Source organism: Carcharhinus amblyrhynchos, chromosome 9 (genome assembly GCF_965287045.1).
Source record: "Carcharhinus amblyrhynchos chromosome 9, sCarAmb.v2.hapA, whole genome shotgun sequence".
Lineage (NCBI taxonomy): Eukaryota > Metazoa > Chordata > Chondrichthyes > Carcharhiniformes > Carcharhinidae > Carcharhinus > Carcharhinus amblyrhynchos.
In genome coordinates, this window is record NC_137332.1 from 15,010,527 (window position 1) to 15,026,234 (window position 15,708).

The following is a 15,708-nucleotide window of genomic DNA, read 5'->3' on the forward strand; positions in this document are numbered from 1 at the left end:
AGCATTGCCAACTTTCAAATGGAATGTTAAATGGCCCTTTCACAGGTGGTCTTATTCTGGAGGACCATGGGAATGATCTCTGGTGTTCTGATCAAAATTTACCCCTTAATCATCATCACAAAAACAGGTTGTGGTCATCATCTAGTTGCTGCTTTGTGGGAGTTTGCTCTGAATATATTGGCCACTGTATTTTCCACATTACAAAGTGACCACACTTAAAAGGAATCTCATCAGCTGTGAAGTGCTTTAGATGGTCCAGTGATCATGAAAGAAATGGAAGCTGTTCCTCCAAACAAGAAAAATCAATAACATAATGAGAGGTAACAGTGAAATAAGTAAATAAGAAATACACGCATTTAAACAACGGTTTAGTAGCACAGAACTGAATATTGCTAAAAAGAGAAACATTTTGCAAAAGCCTTTAGTCTTGCACTTATTAGGACATTTTAAAATGTCAAATTTCAAATGATTACAACAATTCATATGACAGAAGATGATGCTGATTGGTTGGCAAATCAACTTTGGACAAGGCACTGCTATGGAGAAAGCAAAATGGAACTCTATGCTCCCCAGGCTCCCAGGAAATTCAAAAAATGGCTAGTGTAGTGCCACAATTAGGCAACACTTGCTGAACAATCCTGTGTGCACTAATAGCTATACTAACAATCAATTTAAAATAATTAAACTCATTTAATGGTCATTTACTCTTGTTTTAAATGACACAGGAATCTGTTCTCTGTAAACCATGCGGATTCAACAAATGACCCATAAGCTTGGGTCGCCTGCAGTTCCTCTTTGCTTTCTCCATGGTACTGTGAAGTTGAGTAGAGTAATTGTAGATTGGTGTCTGTAAAATTGTGAATGGTAGGGAAAGGCATTGCAAGATCCCTTTAAAAGGTGGTGCTTTTTGTGCTTAAAGTTTTTTTAAAAATGCAAGTACGTAGAGAGCATCCAAACTGAAACATTTGTATCGTAAGGTCAAGCAGCAGGGTTACCAAGGCAACAGGTTTTTGAATTAGGCACTTAGATATCAAGAGCCTATTAAATTTAAATCTGATGGTTTTGCCAACCTAGGACCAATCCTATTTTGAGGGATATTGATATTGTCATCACAGGTATAAAGAGAGAGGGCAGTGGGACAAAAGCAGAAAGCAATTGGCAACTGCCAGAGTAACAGCTCTTAGCTTCACTTATGTCTCAAGAAAAAGCACCATCTTGATAGCAAAGGAAGAAAGACAGAGGAAAGAAGAATCAATAGAAAAGGCCCAAATATTTTGAAAGACAAAATTCCTGTTTGTAATTTAGAGTGAGTAAAATTATTTTTTTCGTTAAAAAGTGGGAATTGTATTTATCTGAACAGCATTCTGTCAGAATCATATTTTATTTGGTTTAATAGTTAACTTGTTCACAGTTAGATAAATTGTTACTTGTTGACTTTAGAGTGTGTGTAAAGGAGTTATTTTGATTTAACCATTAAAAGTTGCTGATTGCACCACTTCACACTCACTTTTACAGATTATAAGGTGAGATACTCCTCTGCATGGTTACATATTAGTTCTCGGAGTGAGAATCCACCTCCGCTTCGTAACAATGGCAACACTTTGGCCAGTTAACTTGCCAACAAATCGGCACCCTTTTCCTCTGTTGCAATCTTTTGAAATTTTGCACTTGTGTGTTTGTCCTGATGAGTACAAGAGGAAAAGCTTTAGCAGCATATCGCATATTCAAATGCTGTACTACCAGCAATTGTTTTGAAAAATAGTCACCGTGAAAATGTGAGCTGGAAAATGGGATTAGAATAGTTGTCTTTGACCAGCACAGAGTCAGAGGTTTACAGCATAGAAACAGGCCCTTCAGCCCAACTTTTACCATTAAGCTAATCCTATTTAAAGTTTATTTATTAGTGTCACAAGTAGGCTTACATTAACATTGCAATGAAGTTACTGTGAAAATCCCCTAGTCACCACACTCTGGAGCCTGTTCACAAACAATGAGGGAGAATTTAACATGGCCAATGTACCTAACCAACACTTCTTTCAGACTGTGGGAGGAAAACCACGAACACATGGGGAGGACGTTTAGACTCCGCAGTTAGTGACCCAATCTGGGAAACGAACCCAAGTCCCCAGCACTGAGGTAGCACTGCTAACCACTGTGCCACCCCTCAAATGCCAAACAGCCCTTTTTTGTGCTGTATACCTCAATGACTTTGATCAAGATTGAGAGTCCAGAAATGGTAATATCGTCATTAACAATATGCTAAATCTTCACCCTTGTTATAAAAGCAGAGATTAAAGCCTGGAGATTTGTCCATCTTGTCTCAATATTTTTCTCCATTATTACTTTTGAAATTTATATTAAATCTAATACTTTCCTCCTTAACTCATTTTAGTTTTCCTATTGCTGACAGTGACTTTATTGCTCACTGTGATAGTGTACTTATTTCCTTATTCTTCATTATAGTCTTACCTGCATCGGTCTTTAATCAGTTCGTTATTATTCTGCTCTTAAAATATTTGTATAAACTTTTGTTGTTTAGCTTTGATATATCTTGAAATTTTTCACATTCTTTTTCTACACCGCTTATGTTCTTAAGGAAGGAAATTTGATATCCCTACCTTGTCTGACCTACATATGCCCCCAGATTCACAGCAATGTGGTTAACTCTAAACTGCCCTCAAGGTAATCAGAGAGACTGGCCATGCCGGCAATACCCACATCCCATGAATGAACTTTTAAAAAAAGTGATTTAGGAATCAATGCCAAAGAGAGAATTCACCCATCAGTAAGTAACTTGCATCCACTCCTCCGTCCTGCCATTATCATGCATGGAGTGGCATAGTGGTTAGCATTGCCACCTCACAGCACCAGGGACCCGAGTTCAATTCCCGGCTTGGGTCACCATCTGTGCAGAGTTTGCATGTTCTCCCCATGAGTCTGTTTGTGTTTCCTCTAGGTGCGCCGATTTCCTTCCATAGTCTGAAAGACATGCTGGTTAGGTGCACTGGCCATGCTAAATTCTCCTTCAGTGTATCCCAACAGGTGCCAGAGTGAGGCAACTAGGAGATTTTCAGTAACTTCAATGCAGTGTTAATGTAAGCCTATTTGTGACACTAAAACTAAAGAAAGCGTTGGTGCCTGGCTGAAATACTGGTACATAATCGATTATTCTGCCTCTGCCAAAGTTGGTTTGTAACTGACCACTTAAAAGATGCAAAAGGAAGTGGCCAGGGGAATTTAACCTTTTATTTTCCTTCCATCCTTGGGAGAAGCAGCTGTATTACTCATTGCAGTAAACAATATGCAGAAGCTTTGTGACTACTACAATGCTGAAAGTTAAAGTCTCATTACTAGGGCTATCATAGTTACTCAGGCAAATTTAAAAAAATTGAGAAATGCACACTTAAACATGGTGGTGGCCGAAAACTAGGCAGAGAAGGCCTATTTATTTATTGAAACCCTAGTGTTGTCAATGTTATTTTTACAGATGCAGTCAGTTCTGAATTAAAACTGTCTACTACCTACCAGATGACATTTAAAAAGCTTAGATGACCAGAAAAAATAAACAGAAATTTGATATTTGCTCCTTCAACTGTCTCAGGATAGGGAAGGAGGATGGGAGATAATCTTTTGCAAATGGCTGTTCTGAATTCTCAATAAAGCTGTTGGTCCTTTGGCTATGTGCCATAAAACTCCACTAACCTCAAAAAGGTAATCTAATTAATTTGGATTCAGAACCAAGATCTTGCTGAAATATGACGTATTACTCCTTCCCGCTCCAATGGACACACTCACCAAGCACTATTGTTAAGAAGGTTGCTTAAGATCTTCTAGATCTTCCACCCATTTTGGGCCTACAGGATGTAGGGTCCTTATCCATTGGCAGTCTGACCTACTTTCCAGTCCTGTATAGTTGCAAGTTGGCATATTTTCTCAGTTTTCTCTGTGTCCTGCTTCTGAATCTTCTCTGGTGATCTTCCTCACAAGAAAATCTGAACCAATCTCTAGAGTTCCCTTGAGTGAAACAAGTCGCACTACATGGAGACATAAGGAACATATCCCCAGAGCACAGCAATAAATATGGCAGTAACAATCTTGACAAGAGCTAAGAAAAAGAACACGGTCATTTTATAAACAACGTTAATAGTAAAGGCATGGATGTTTAATAGTTTTTTCCAAGTCACTTACATTTATTGTTACTAGATCTATATATCTGTGTCCAAACGTAGGAAGATGTTATTGACAATGCAATGTTTGGATCAAGTCTGGTGGATGCTGTACAAGTCAATAAAGCAAAAACAAGTTAATTACTCTGTGTCCATGTTAACATAACCCTGAAGCAGGGTTTTCTGAGCTAACGTTCTAAACAAATATTGGTATGCAGTTTAGAATATGCAAAAGCTGAGTGAACTAATTACAACCGAAATGTTTGCAGTATCATATCAAACGGTACATCTTAAACATTAATATCAAATCTGACTGACTTAGGGTGGTACAGTGGTTAACACTGCTGCCTCACAGCGCCAGGGACCCAGCTTCAGGTAACTCTGTTTGCACATTCTCCACGTCTTCCCATGGGTTTGCTCCGGGTGCTCAGATTTCCTTCCCTCCCCCATTCCAAAGAGGAGCAGGTTAGGTAGATTGGCCATGCTAAATTGACCCTTGGTGTCAGGGGGATTAGCAGGGTAAATGCGTGGAGTTATGGGGAAAGGGCCTGGCCTGGATGGGCTGAATGGCCACCTCTTGCACTATAGGAATACAATGAAATATGTCGGTTCTAGAAATATGTTGTTCCACATGACGTGAAAATGGAACTGTAGAAGAAAAACAACATAACTATGTAACATTCATAATCTTTGCATTCTGTATCTACAAACCTAATAGTTGCTGAAATGTTTAGTTACCCATTTTAATCAACACTTCTTATTCAATTTTACTACATCAGTGCTCACATTGTAATTACAGTTTCTGGCCACTAGACATTCTGGGCTGTACAAATTAACTTCTTGTTCCTTTCATTTTGTCTTGGATTTTATAATGAAGTATTTTAACTTGAGAAATCCTGTTTTTGTTTGCATTGAGAGTTTATTACTACATTTTTTTTAAACAAGACATATTGCTACTTAATACTGTGAACTCTCCCAACTGTCACCGCCATGTATACAATGAAAGCTTTTATTGATCGATTGTAACGCCACAGGCAGATTATTAATAATAGATTAAATTCTTGCATATAACATGCACTTCCTATAAATGTAACAGGTGCTATAACTATAGCACTTTACTGACATGCTTTTTCCAATCACACTTGTCTGCTACACTTAAACTTAGCTATTTGCTATGATTGTGAGCTCCCTCCGACTCAATCTGCAAGGTTATTTTTCCCAAAGCAACATCCATTTAAGGACTCTACAATTCTGATCTCTTGTTGGATATTCCTGCCTGCTGTTTTGATGTTTATGCTCCTGATTTTCATGCACTTCTCAATCCTGACAGTCTCTCAGAATATTAAAAAAACCTCAGAATGAGTCAAAGTCTTTGAGAGGCAATGCAGTACTTTGATCATTGATAAACTGTAGGAAACACAGTAGTTAATTTGTGCACAGGAAAATGCTACAAACAGCAACGAACAAATGATTTGCTGCCAAGGGGAGGCAGTGGTGTAGTGTTAATGTCACTGGGCTAGAGATCCAGGGTAATGCACTAGGGACTCAAGTTTGAATTTCATTATGACAGATGGTGAAATTTGAATTCAGTAAATATTGGGAATGAAAAAAGTCTAATGATGAACAGTGCCCGAGCTAGGCTAGATCATATGCTTAAAGTGAAGTGGAACTAGGATTCATGATGTTCTAGGTCAGCAGAGTGCCATCACAGAGCCAAGGCCTCAAAAAAAGTTAACACTAAACATTACCCAGAGCACCATGGAGTTTCTAACAGTTAAGGCACACTGATTACTTTAAACTGAAAACCAGTTCTTGAGTCATGGTCAGGAACAAAGTAACAGACTTTAGCTTGCACATAGTTTCCCCAAAGAACTTTCAGCACCAAGCTGAGAAGCCAGTTTTAGTTATTTAGAATACTTAAGTAGTAAAAGCGTCTTTGATGACACAAACAACTTTATTATATTATGAAGATCTAACAGGTTGGGCCGATGCCTATTAGTTTAAATGAATGAGATTATTTTATTGAAACATGCAAGATTCTGAGGGGATTTGATAGGACAGATACCCAGAAGGATAGACTAAAACCAGGGGATACAGTTTAAGATGGAAATTAGATACTTTTTCTGTCATTTGTAGAATTGTCTTCACCTGTAAGCTGAGGAGTCTTGGTCACTGACTTTCTTCAAGGCAAAGTTACAGGTTTTTGATAGAGAGGGAGTCGAGGGTTATAGGGCAGAAGGCAAAGTGTAGTTGAGACACAGCCAGAACAGTCATCTGTTGTGAAGTTACATATGTAAGGTTGAAAGTATGTTTGAAAAATGTAAACAGTGAAAAGAAATGCTAAAACCAAAAAAAGCATCGTCTTTGTGCGTGGATTTTAATTTGGAAATTAAGAGAGCAGGCTGCAGAAGCAGGTTTTTGAACATTAGGTCAAAGCCTAGCAGTCATGATCCAACTTCACAAAAACAGGCTTTTGAATTGGACCAATGAATTTAAAGCAAGCACACAAAGGCACAGATAGAATTCAAATGTCAACAGCTTCAAGCCATTCAGATCGCAAGAATGCTGCGAAGTAACTCCAGGCATATAAATCTGGACCACAAGACATAGGAGCAGATTAGGCCACTCAGCCCATCGTGTCTGCTCCACCTTCAATCACAGCCGGTATTTTTTTTCATCCCCATTCTCCTGCCTTTTCCCCATAACTCCTGATTCCTCCTTATTGATCAAGAACCTATCTTTGTCTTAAAGACATTCAATGACCTGGCCTCCAGTTTTCTGCGGCAAAGAGTTCCACAGATTCACCACTCGCTGGCTGAAGAAATTCTTCCTCATCTCTGTTTTAAAGGAACGTCCCTTTATCCTGAGGTTGTGCCCTCTGGTTCTAATTTTTCTTACTAGTGGAAACATCCTCTCCACATCCATTCGATCCAAGCCTTGCCGTATCCTGCAAGTTTCAATAAGGTCCCCCCCTCATCCTTCTAAACTCCAATGAGTCCAAACCCAGAATCCTCAACTTTTCCTCATACGAGAAGCTCTTCATTCCAGAGATCATTCTAGTGAAGTTCCTCTGGACCCTTTCCAAGTCCAGCAAATCCGTCCTTAGATATGGGGCCCAAAAATGCTCTCAATACTCCAAATGACGTCTGACCAGAGCCTTGTATAGCCCAAGTACATCCTTGCTCTTTTCTAGCCCTTGCGACATGAACGCTAACACTGCATTTGCTTTCCTAATTGCCGACTGAACCTGCACATTAACCTTAACAGAATCTTGAACAAGGACTCCCTTTGTGTTTCTGATTTCCTAAGCATTTTCTCATTTTGAAAATAGTCTATGCCTCCAATCCTCCTTCCAATGTGCATAATTTCACTTTTCCACATTGTACTCCATCTGCCAGTTCTTTGCCCACTCTCTACCAGTCCAAATCCTTCCGCTGACCCCCACTCCCTCAATGCTACCTGTGCCTCTACATATCTTTGTATCATCTGCAAACTTAGTAACAGTGCCTTCAGTTCCTTCTTCCAAATTAATATATATTGTGCAAAGTTGTGATCCCAGCACTGACCCCCGAGGCACACCACTAGTCACCGGCTGCCATCCTGAAATAGACCCCTTTATCCCCACTCTCTGCCTTCTGCCAGTCAGCCAATCCTCTATCCATGCCAAGATCTTACCCTTAACACCATGGGCTCTTAACTTATTTAACAGTCTCCTACATGGCACCTTGTCAAAAGCGGTCTGGAAATCTAAAGTCACATCCACTGGTTCTCCTTTATCTAACTTTCTTGTTACCTCCTCAAAGAACTCTAACAGATTTGTCAGACATGACCTCCACTTGATGAAGCCATGCTGACTCAATCCTATTTTACCATGCACTTCCAAGTATTCTGTATTCGCATCTTTAATAATGGACTCTAAAATCTTGCCAATGACTGAAGTCAGGTTAACTGGCCTATAATTTGCCACTTGCTGTTTCCCTCCCTTCTTAAACAGCGGTCTTACATTAGCTACTTTCCAGTCCTCTGGAATCCTCCCTGCTTCCAGAGATTCCTGAAAGATCATCACCAATGCCTCCACAATTTCCTCAGCTATCTCTTTTAGAATCTTGGGAGTGTAGTCCATCTAGTCCGGGTGATGGGGCGGGGTAACTGTCAAAGTACACTTGCTACTTCTTGAATCAGGAGAGAGGCTCTCATGTAAATCCTGCACGCTCATGTACATCTTCATAAAATCACCATCAAAATAGAGAGAGAAATCAACTCATCCAGACAAGAACATTACCGAAGAAAGTTCATACTTCCAAAAGACACCAGATTGTATAATAGTTGAGTGGTTGAATTCTGTAATGATTTATTTCATTATTCCTGAAGGAGTATTGTATTATTTGAACAGTATTTCATTGGGATTTTATTCAGTTTAACTGTTTTAATAAGTTGTCACCAATTTAAAAATAAAAACCCGTTAATTGTTCATGATGGTGTGTCAGATCCTGCTTTAATTTACCAACACTAATAACTTCCTACTACCTCACACACACTCATAAGATTATAAGGCATGGTATGTCCCTCTGAGTGGTTCCAAAATCAAGCAGAAGGAAAAATCACCTCTGCATCGTAACACATCATTTTGATCCCAGTTGATGTTACTATAGAACATAGAACATTACAGCACAGTACAGGCCCTTCGGCCCTCGATGTTGCGCCGACCAGTGGAACCAATCTAATGGCCCTCTAACCTAAACTATTCCGATATTATCCATAATACCTATCCAATGACCATTTGAATGCCCTTAAAGTTGGCTAACTTCAGACACATCACTATAGGTTGGGAAGATTCCAGAACGGAAACCTGGCTCAAAAAAACGTGGCCGACATTCTCTGATGTTGCATGTCCTGTCACTGCTATGAGTAAGAACGGAGAATTTGGTGCTCAACGAAATCTTCATTCACAGCAGTAGGACCAGAGAATCCCAGCCTTAAGAAAAGATGGATGAACAGAAACACAGGAATGCCAATAAACTTAAGTCGTCACAAATGTACACATTACAAAATATATCTTCTATTATAATGGTGACTGTAAACACACAGTCCATTTAAACCAACAGGCTGACTGTGTTCAGACCCATCACTCTAAAACCAAGTGGTAGTTACCACTCAATCGATATTCTAAAGATTTGTCCTCAAATGCCCCCTAGATGATTGTCATGAGTCTTTAGAAACTCCACTCTGAAAAAAGACATGCTTTGAAATCTTCTTTCAAACAACACTTTCTCTCAGCCGTTTTCTTCAACAATCCAGGTTTTCTATCCTTCCAAAAGAAACTCTCAGCTGTTTAGCAAAGATTCTCCTGCAGATTTTTCCAGCTCCCATTTCAATATTCCTTTGCCTTGAATTGCCCCAGCATCTGAACTTCAACTCAAAACTTAAGTACTCAGTCTCCAACCAAACACTATCATTTCCTAAGGCTGGAAATAAAGACACTAAACTTGCATTTGTTTCAGAACTGTGGCTTTTCTCTTGCCATTTTCACCAAGGTCTGCACTTCCAGCGTTGTTTTTAGTTAAATTTCTCTTAGTTCCTTTAAATTCAAACATCCTGGAAACTTCTCGTTTCTAGAACTTTTTCTCTGGGGCTTGCTTTTGTGACCAGTACTTCATTGTATAGCTTTCCTACTTCTAGCAGAGCTGAGATCTGTTCCCCCTCTAGCTTCCTATCTCCAACTGCCTGTAATTTCAGTTTGAAACAGACTCAAAAATCTTTCTATCCTAAAAGTGCCCTGGGTTGCCAAGCAGCACCTCATTCTTTCTCCAAGCTTGTATTTACTTTCCCTGTCATATATCCTCTCTCAACACAACAGAAACACAATTGAACTGAAACAAATTCCACACATGCAAACATGAATCTAAGAGTCTTTTCCTACATAAAATACTAAATTAACCCACTTAAGTCTATACATTTTTTCTAATACTTAACAATACAATTATTGGTCAGTTAAACCTACCTCTATTTCCTGACATCATGATCTTATTGTATGGTAGTGCAGGGTCCAAGAGCTGAATGGCCTATTCTTGCTCCTAAGTCCTATGTTCTTCATTCTTAGCCCAAAATAATCAAGTCCCCAGACCACTCAAAAGAAATGCCCCCCTCAAACCAGCACATCATCCTCTGCTTCCAACCAATATCCAGTGTTCCCAGATTCTGACACCACTTGCAGTTCTCAGATTCTGTAACCTCATCACAAATTAATCCATTTTCTACTGTGGGTTATGGAAGATGGGAGAATGACCACAGGTGAATTGCTCTTTCAGAGAGCTGATGCAGACACAATGGATTGAATGGTCTCCTTCAGCACTAACACTTCTGTGACTCAGGAAACTTTCCCAACGTTTCTACACTCTCACCCACAGCTCCATTCATTCTCTCCCCATGACTACTCTACGTTCACTGCTACCCTCCAATATCAACATTTCCAGAATCACAGTACACTTCTCCCAGTTGTCAAAAACTTTTGCTTCCAATATTTCCCATATCCTAAAGTTCTCTGAAGGCTTCCATCTGATTACATCAGTCCTCACACAACTGGACCCCTAGATTCCCAAATTGGCAGAAAAGCAGCGAAAAGATGGAAGGCTGTTGCGTTTCCACCACAACCCTGATTTTGCCTCCCTGCTCCAATTAAAGACAAGTGCCCAGTGGTACAAATACTAAAAATATCTGCCTCAAACTTTTGTGCTCTTCCATCTCATTTAGTCACCTGCTCTTCAAGTACTATAGCAGCAATGCTCAACTACCACAATACTGCATGATCTCCAATCCATCGTTCCCATATGGTGCACAGCATGTTAACTTTGCAAGGATTATAGACTGCCCCATGGTACTATGTGTCATCCATCGACTGTAATTACATTGCTGGTCAAATCCGAGCTTACTGGCAACAATCATGATGCATTATGTAGCAGTTCACTGTCCTATCTGCATCTGAACCACAGCGGCAAACTAGAAGGTGGCCACTGGGCTTCAAGGGCTTATCACATGGCTCAGGACTCGGGTGCAGAACCCATGCATGAGAGCAACTAGAGGGCTGCTGAGTGGGATTTCCACCCAAGGAGCCATCCTAAAAACCTTGGCCCAAATTCTTTTCCATGTCATGCAACTTCCTAATTTGGATATGGATTGCCATGTCAGCATCATCACAGGATCAAAATCCTGGACAAGACCAACAATGCCAGAGACTCAAAGCAATGAGGGATGGCAATAAATGCAGCCATAGCACCCACATTCTATTGAAAAACCAGATCAGATCACATTTCAAATTGATCCACTAGTATTTTATTTCATGGAATGGTAGCTTTCCAATTTCACATTTTCAGTTGTCCACATTATTGGAAGATTTTTCCAGCTATCCATGAAGGAAGGTTCTATGGCTCTAATTGCTCATTGTCATTGCAATGTGTCAACCATGTTTTTTCAGGCCTACAGATCGCGCTAATCTTTAATAACAAGTTGTAAATGCTCAGAATTTAGAGCAGCTTTGGAATCTGTTTTCGAAAAGCAGATTCCAAAGTTGCAGTTATGTATCTAGCTAATACTATTCAACCTAGTAATTGATTCTGGCATTCTTTCAATGCAACCAAACTGTTGCTAGATTAATAGTACCAGCATATCGATTACCCGTGCACACAATCTCTATTAATGAATCAGTAATGTTCCAATAAGCCCGCTCCCAGAAGTATCTATACCGTAATTTCCTATAGGGAGGTCAGTGGCAGCCATCTTTGGCAGCATTTCCTCAGAGTCATTAGTTTCTGTCTTGGGTCTTCATGTGAATGAACAGTTGGTTCTTTTCCCACAGATCTTGGGACACATGGGGCAGAATTTTCCACAAGGTATTGGGATTTGGAGTGCTGGCTTACTGATCCTTTCTTTCCTTCTCTGCCTCATCACTAAGATGTTGCAACTTAGAGGGTGATGCAGTTTGATGGTCAATTGGTAGCAAGTTCTTCTCAGTCAATGTCAATGCTGCTGCACTCCAAGAAGAGATTAAGTATGTCTTTGAAGTGCTTTTTTTGCCTTCCCCAGCAGCCACTTGAGAATTGCGATAGCAAGAGAATTCCAGCTATCCGAAAAAGGGAAATGAGGCATGGTTAAATAAGCTATATTCATATGTCTACTTTTGATCACATTGCTATACCACTAAATTTTAAACCTCTGGTCCATCAATATTTTCTCCCATGAGTTCTCAGAACAGCTTTATAGAAGGAAAACTTTTGACTGTCATTCTGTACCACACAGATCCCAGCAGAATCATGTTATTTTGATTGGCTTTGAGAATTGTAAAAAAATATAGATTTGGCAGTGAGATGCTCTCTCAATCTACTGGGAAAGAATCCTGCAAGATCACCTCGCAAATATGCACTGGTAATCTTACTTAAAAGCTAGGTGCCAGTAATCCAGTGCCTCCTCCCCTTCAGCAGTTTCAGTATCAATGGATTTTATTATACTAACCTTTTCATGATAAGCTGTACCAGTCCCCATAGAGCTAGTCAAACATCTCTTGATCAAGTGAAGCTTCTATTTTAACACGAATTCTACTGCTCGCAATTATTTTGGTGCTGAACTAATTCCATCATGGCAACAAGTTGTACAAGTCACAAACGAGGTGGATATTTATACACTGAAATCCTTTCTCGTTGACATATATAGTAGCACATATGGCCATGTGGGTGCAATCAATGACTTCTTGGAACTTGGTTGTTTATGGAAAATTGGTTGAAATGGCTCAGTCAAGCAAATACTGTCTATTTGGCTTTCTTAATACTTCTGTGCACAGCTGATTGACAAAAGTTGTCTGGAACTAAAGCTGAAAGTTGTGACCTTCCAGACAAAGGTGATGCCAATGACGGAGATGGGCTATAAGATTAGCTTACAGAAAGCTGTATACTTCATTCATGACTTTCTTCATGAAGCATAAAATGTCCACAAATAATGCTTTTCAGAAGGTTGGAAGTAGAGTATCTCAACCTATTCACTCTGATCTGGGGTGAGGGCTCTTTGACAGCATGTTGCTTATTAGTCTCCTCCTCCAAAAAAATTGCAGGCAATTGCCAATGGAAGATCTTTGGGGCCAATCTAGAACTGGGGAAAGTGCACATTGTGAGTGGGGGTGAGGGGAAGGGCGTAACTACACTTCCACAAGAGAAGAAGTTTCAAATTAAGCAGCTGTCATCACCTACCACTGCAATTGCCTGTGAAACAAGAGATTTCTGTGAATCCATACATAATACTCAGTCACCTGAACTATATTCTATGTGTAAAATAAGCACGGTGGTTCTTTTTGTTTGGCTGCTCAATTCATCATATTCCAATTTTTCGTCAATATCCTTGCACAGTGAAGTAGGACAGTAGAACAAAGCCTGTCAACGATCTACAAGATGCAAATCAAGATTGTCATTGAATACTCTTGCAGTTCCAACTGCACAAGAATTTTGACACCGTTCAGAACAAAGCAGCCCATTTGACCAGCACTCCATTCATTACTGATGTAGAAAAGCAGTAGTGCACATCATATACAAGATGTAATACAGCAAATTGTCAAGACTTCTTTGACAGCACCTTCTAAACTTTGGAGCTCTAACATGCTAGCAGAACAAGGGCAACAACTGAATGAGAACATCATTACCTGCAAGCTTCCCTCTAAGTCACACAGCATTGTGACTTGGAAATATGTCACTTTTTCTGTATGGCACTGGGTCAAAATCCATTATGGGTGTACCAGCAATACCATGGTTCAAGAAAACAACCACGATCTTCCCAAGGGTGATTTGGGATGGGCAATAAATTTTGTTCTTGTCAGAAACTCACATCCCAAGAACAAATTAAAAACAAAATCGCTATCCAAGAGTAGATGCATCATTGTGGTTTCTTTAAAACTTCAGCAATTTAGATTTTCCACCACCAAAACATTGGCCAATAATTTTTGCATCAATATAGGTGACACTGAAAATCAGTCTTTAATTTTAGCTGTTCTGCCAAACACAAATGAAAGTGAAAGTGCCAAGACACACTCTAATAAAGTAAAAGCCTGTTTGGCTCCAATAATGAAAGAGAGCATCATGTCAAAGATATCCAAGAAAGGTTGCAGAATGCCAGGACACTGTTCATATGGATTGCCAGAAATGATACTCCTTTATCTCAATGTGCCTTCAAATTTCCTTGGTTCTGCTTTGGGGAAACATTCAATGCATAACCAACATAGAACAGTTAAAACTGGAATTATGAATGCAAGTTCAAGAGTATGTTCTTGAAATACTTGGTAGGATTAGAAGCCTTTGCTTTTGGTTCCAGTACAGGATTTTCTTTTAAAAATCCTGTTGCGGGTAAGTAGTTTACAGGTAAATAGATCACTGAAGCCCAGTTTATGTCTGCATCTAGAATTTCACCACTCTTCTTCTGTAGTTAGGAGTTTTCCCAACAGCAATTCTAAAGAAATTCCCATGACTATGTTCATATTACTAGTTGGGAGGGGAAAAAAAAGATCGTGGGTGTTAAATATACAAATAGTAATTATACTAACACATTTTACACACACTCTGGCACTAATGAGATACTGCTCCTCATAAAGAAGGAGGGCAAAAGGAAGTAGAAACTGTCAGATAAATAAAGATCAGTGTCCAACTAGTTCATCTATCAACTTGATAGTCACAATGATAATGGGGTTGGTGACTAACCACAGTCATCAATTTCTATTAAACAGATGAAGAAAAGTTGGCAGTGGAAGACTTTGGGAACCATAGGTGCTAGGTCACTCATTTAAGAACATAAGAACATAAGAAATAGGAGCAGGAGTAGGCCATCTAGCCCTTCGAGCCTGCCCCGCCATTCAATAAGATCATGGCTGATCTGTCGTGGCTCAGTTCCACTTTCCCGCCCTCTCCCCATAACCCACACACTTACTGTCATGTCTTGGATTATTCTGTATTGCAAAATGCTATTTTCTGAAAATGTTTGTTGCATTTAAATACCAACAACTTTCACCATCTTCCAATGGCGCCTGTGCTGCAGGTTAACCACATGTTCATTGAAATACTGTTTCTACAAATTAGTTTTGAATTTAGCCTCCTTCGAGCACAGGTCACATCCTCTGTTCTACTGCCTTGAAGCAGCTGGTCACGGTCTTGATCATCAACTCCTCTTCAAATCCTGAAGATAGCAATCATAATCACATCTCAACCATTTCTATTCCAATAAGGACAATAGACAATATTTTAAAAGAAGAAAGATAAAATTCTGAGCATCAATACTCTAAAGTTAAAGGTCAGAGGCTACAGCCTAGACACAACAGAGCTTCCAATTTTAGACAAAGTGTACAATCAAACTGCAAGCTTGCTATATTTTCATGCACAAGAGAAAAGGGATAACATGAGGAGGAATAGCTCTATTACAGTACTCATGACAGATGAAAAAAGTTAAAGGTAGATGCTTGGAAGCAAGCCTTTCATTCAGGTGAGATGTATCTATGGCTGGAGGGACAGCATCATGGGGG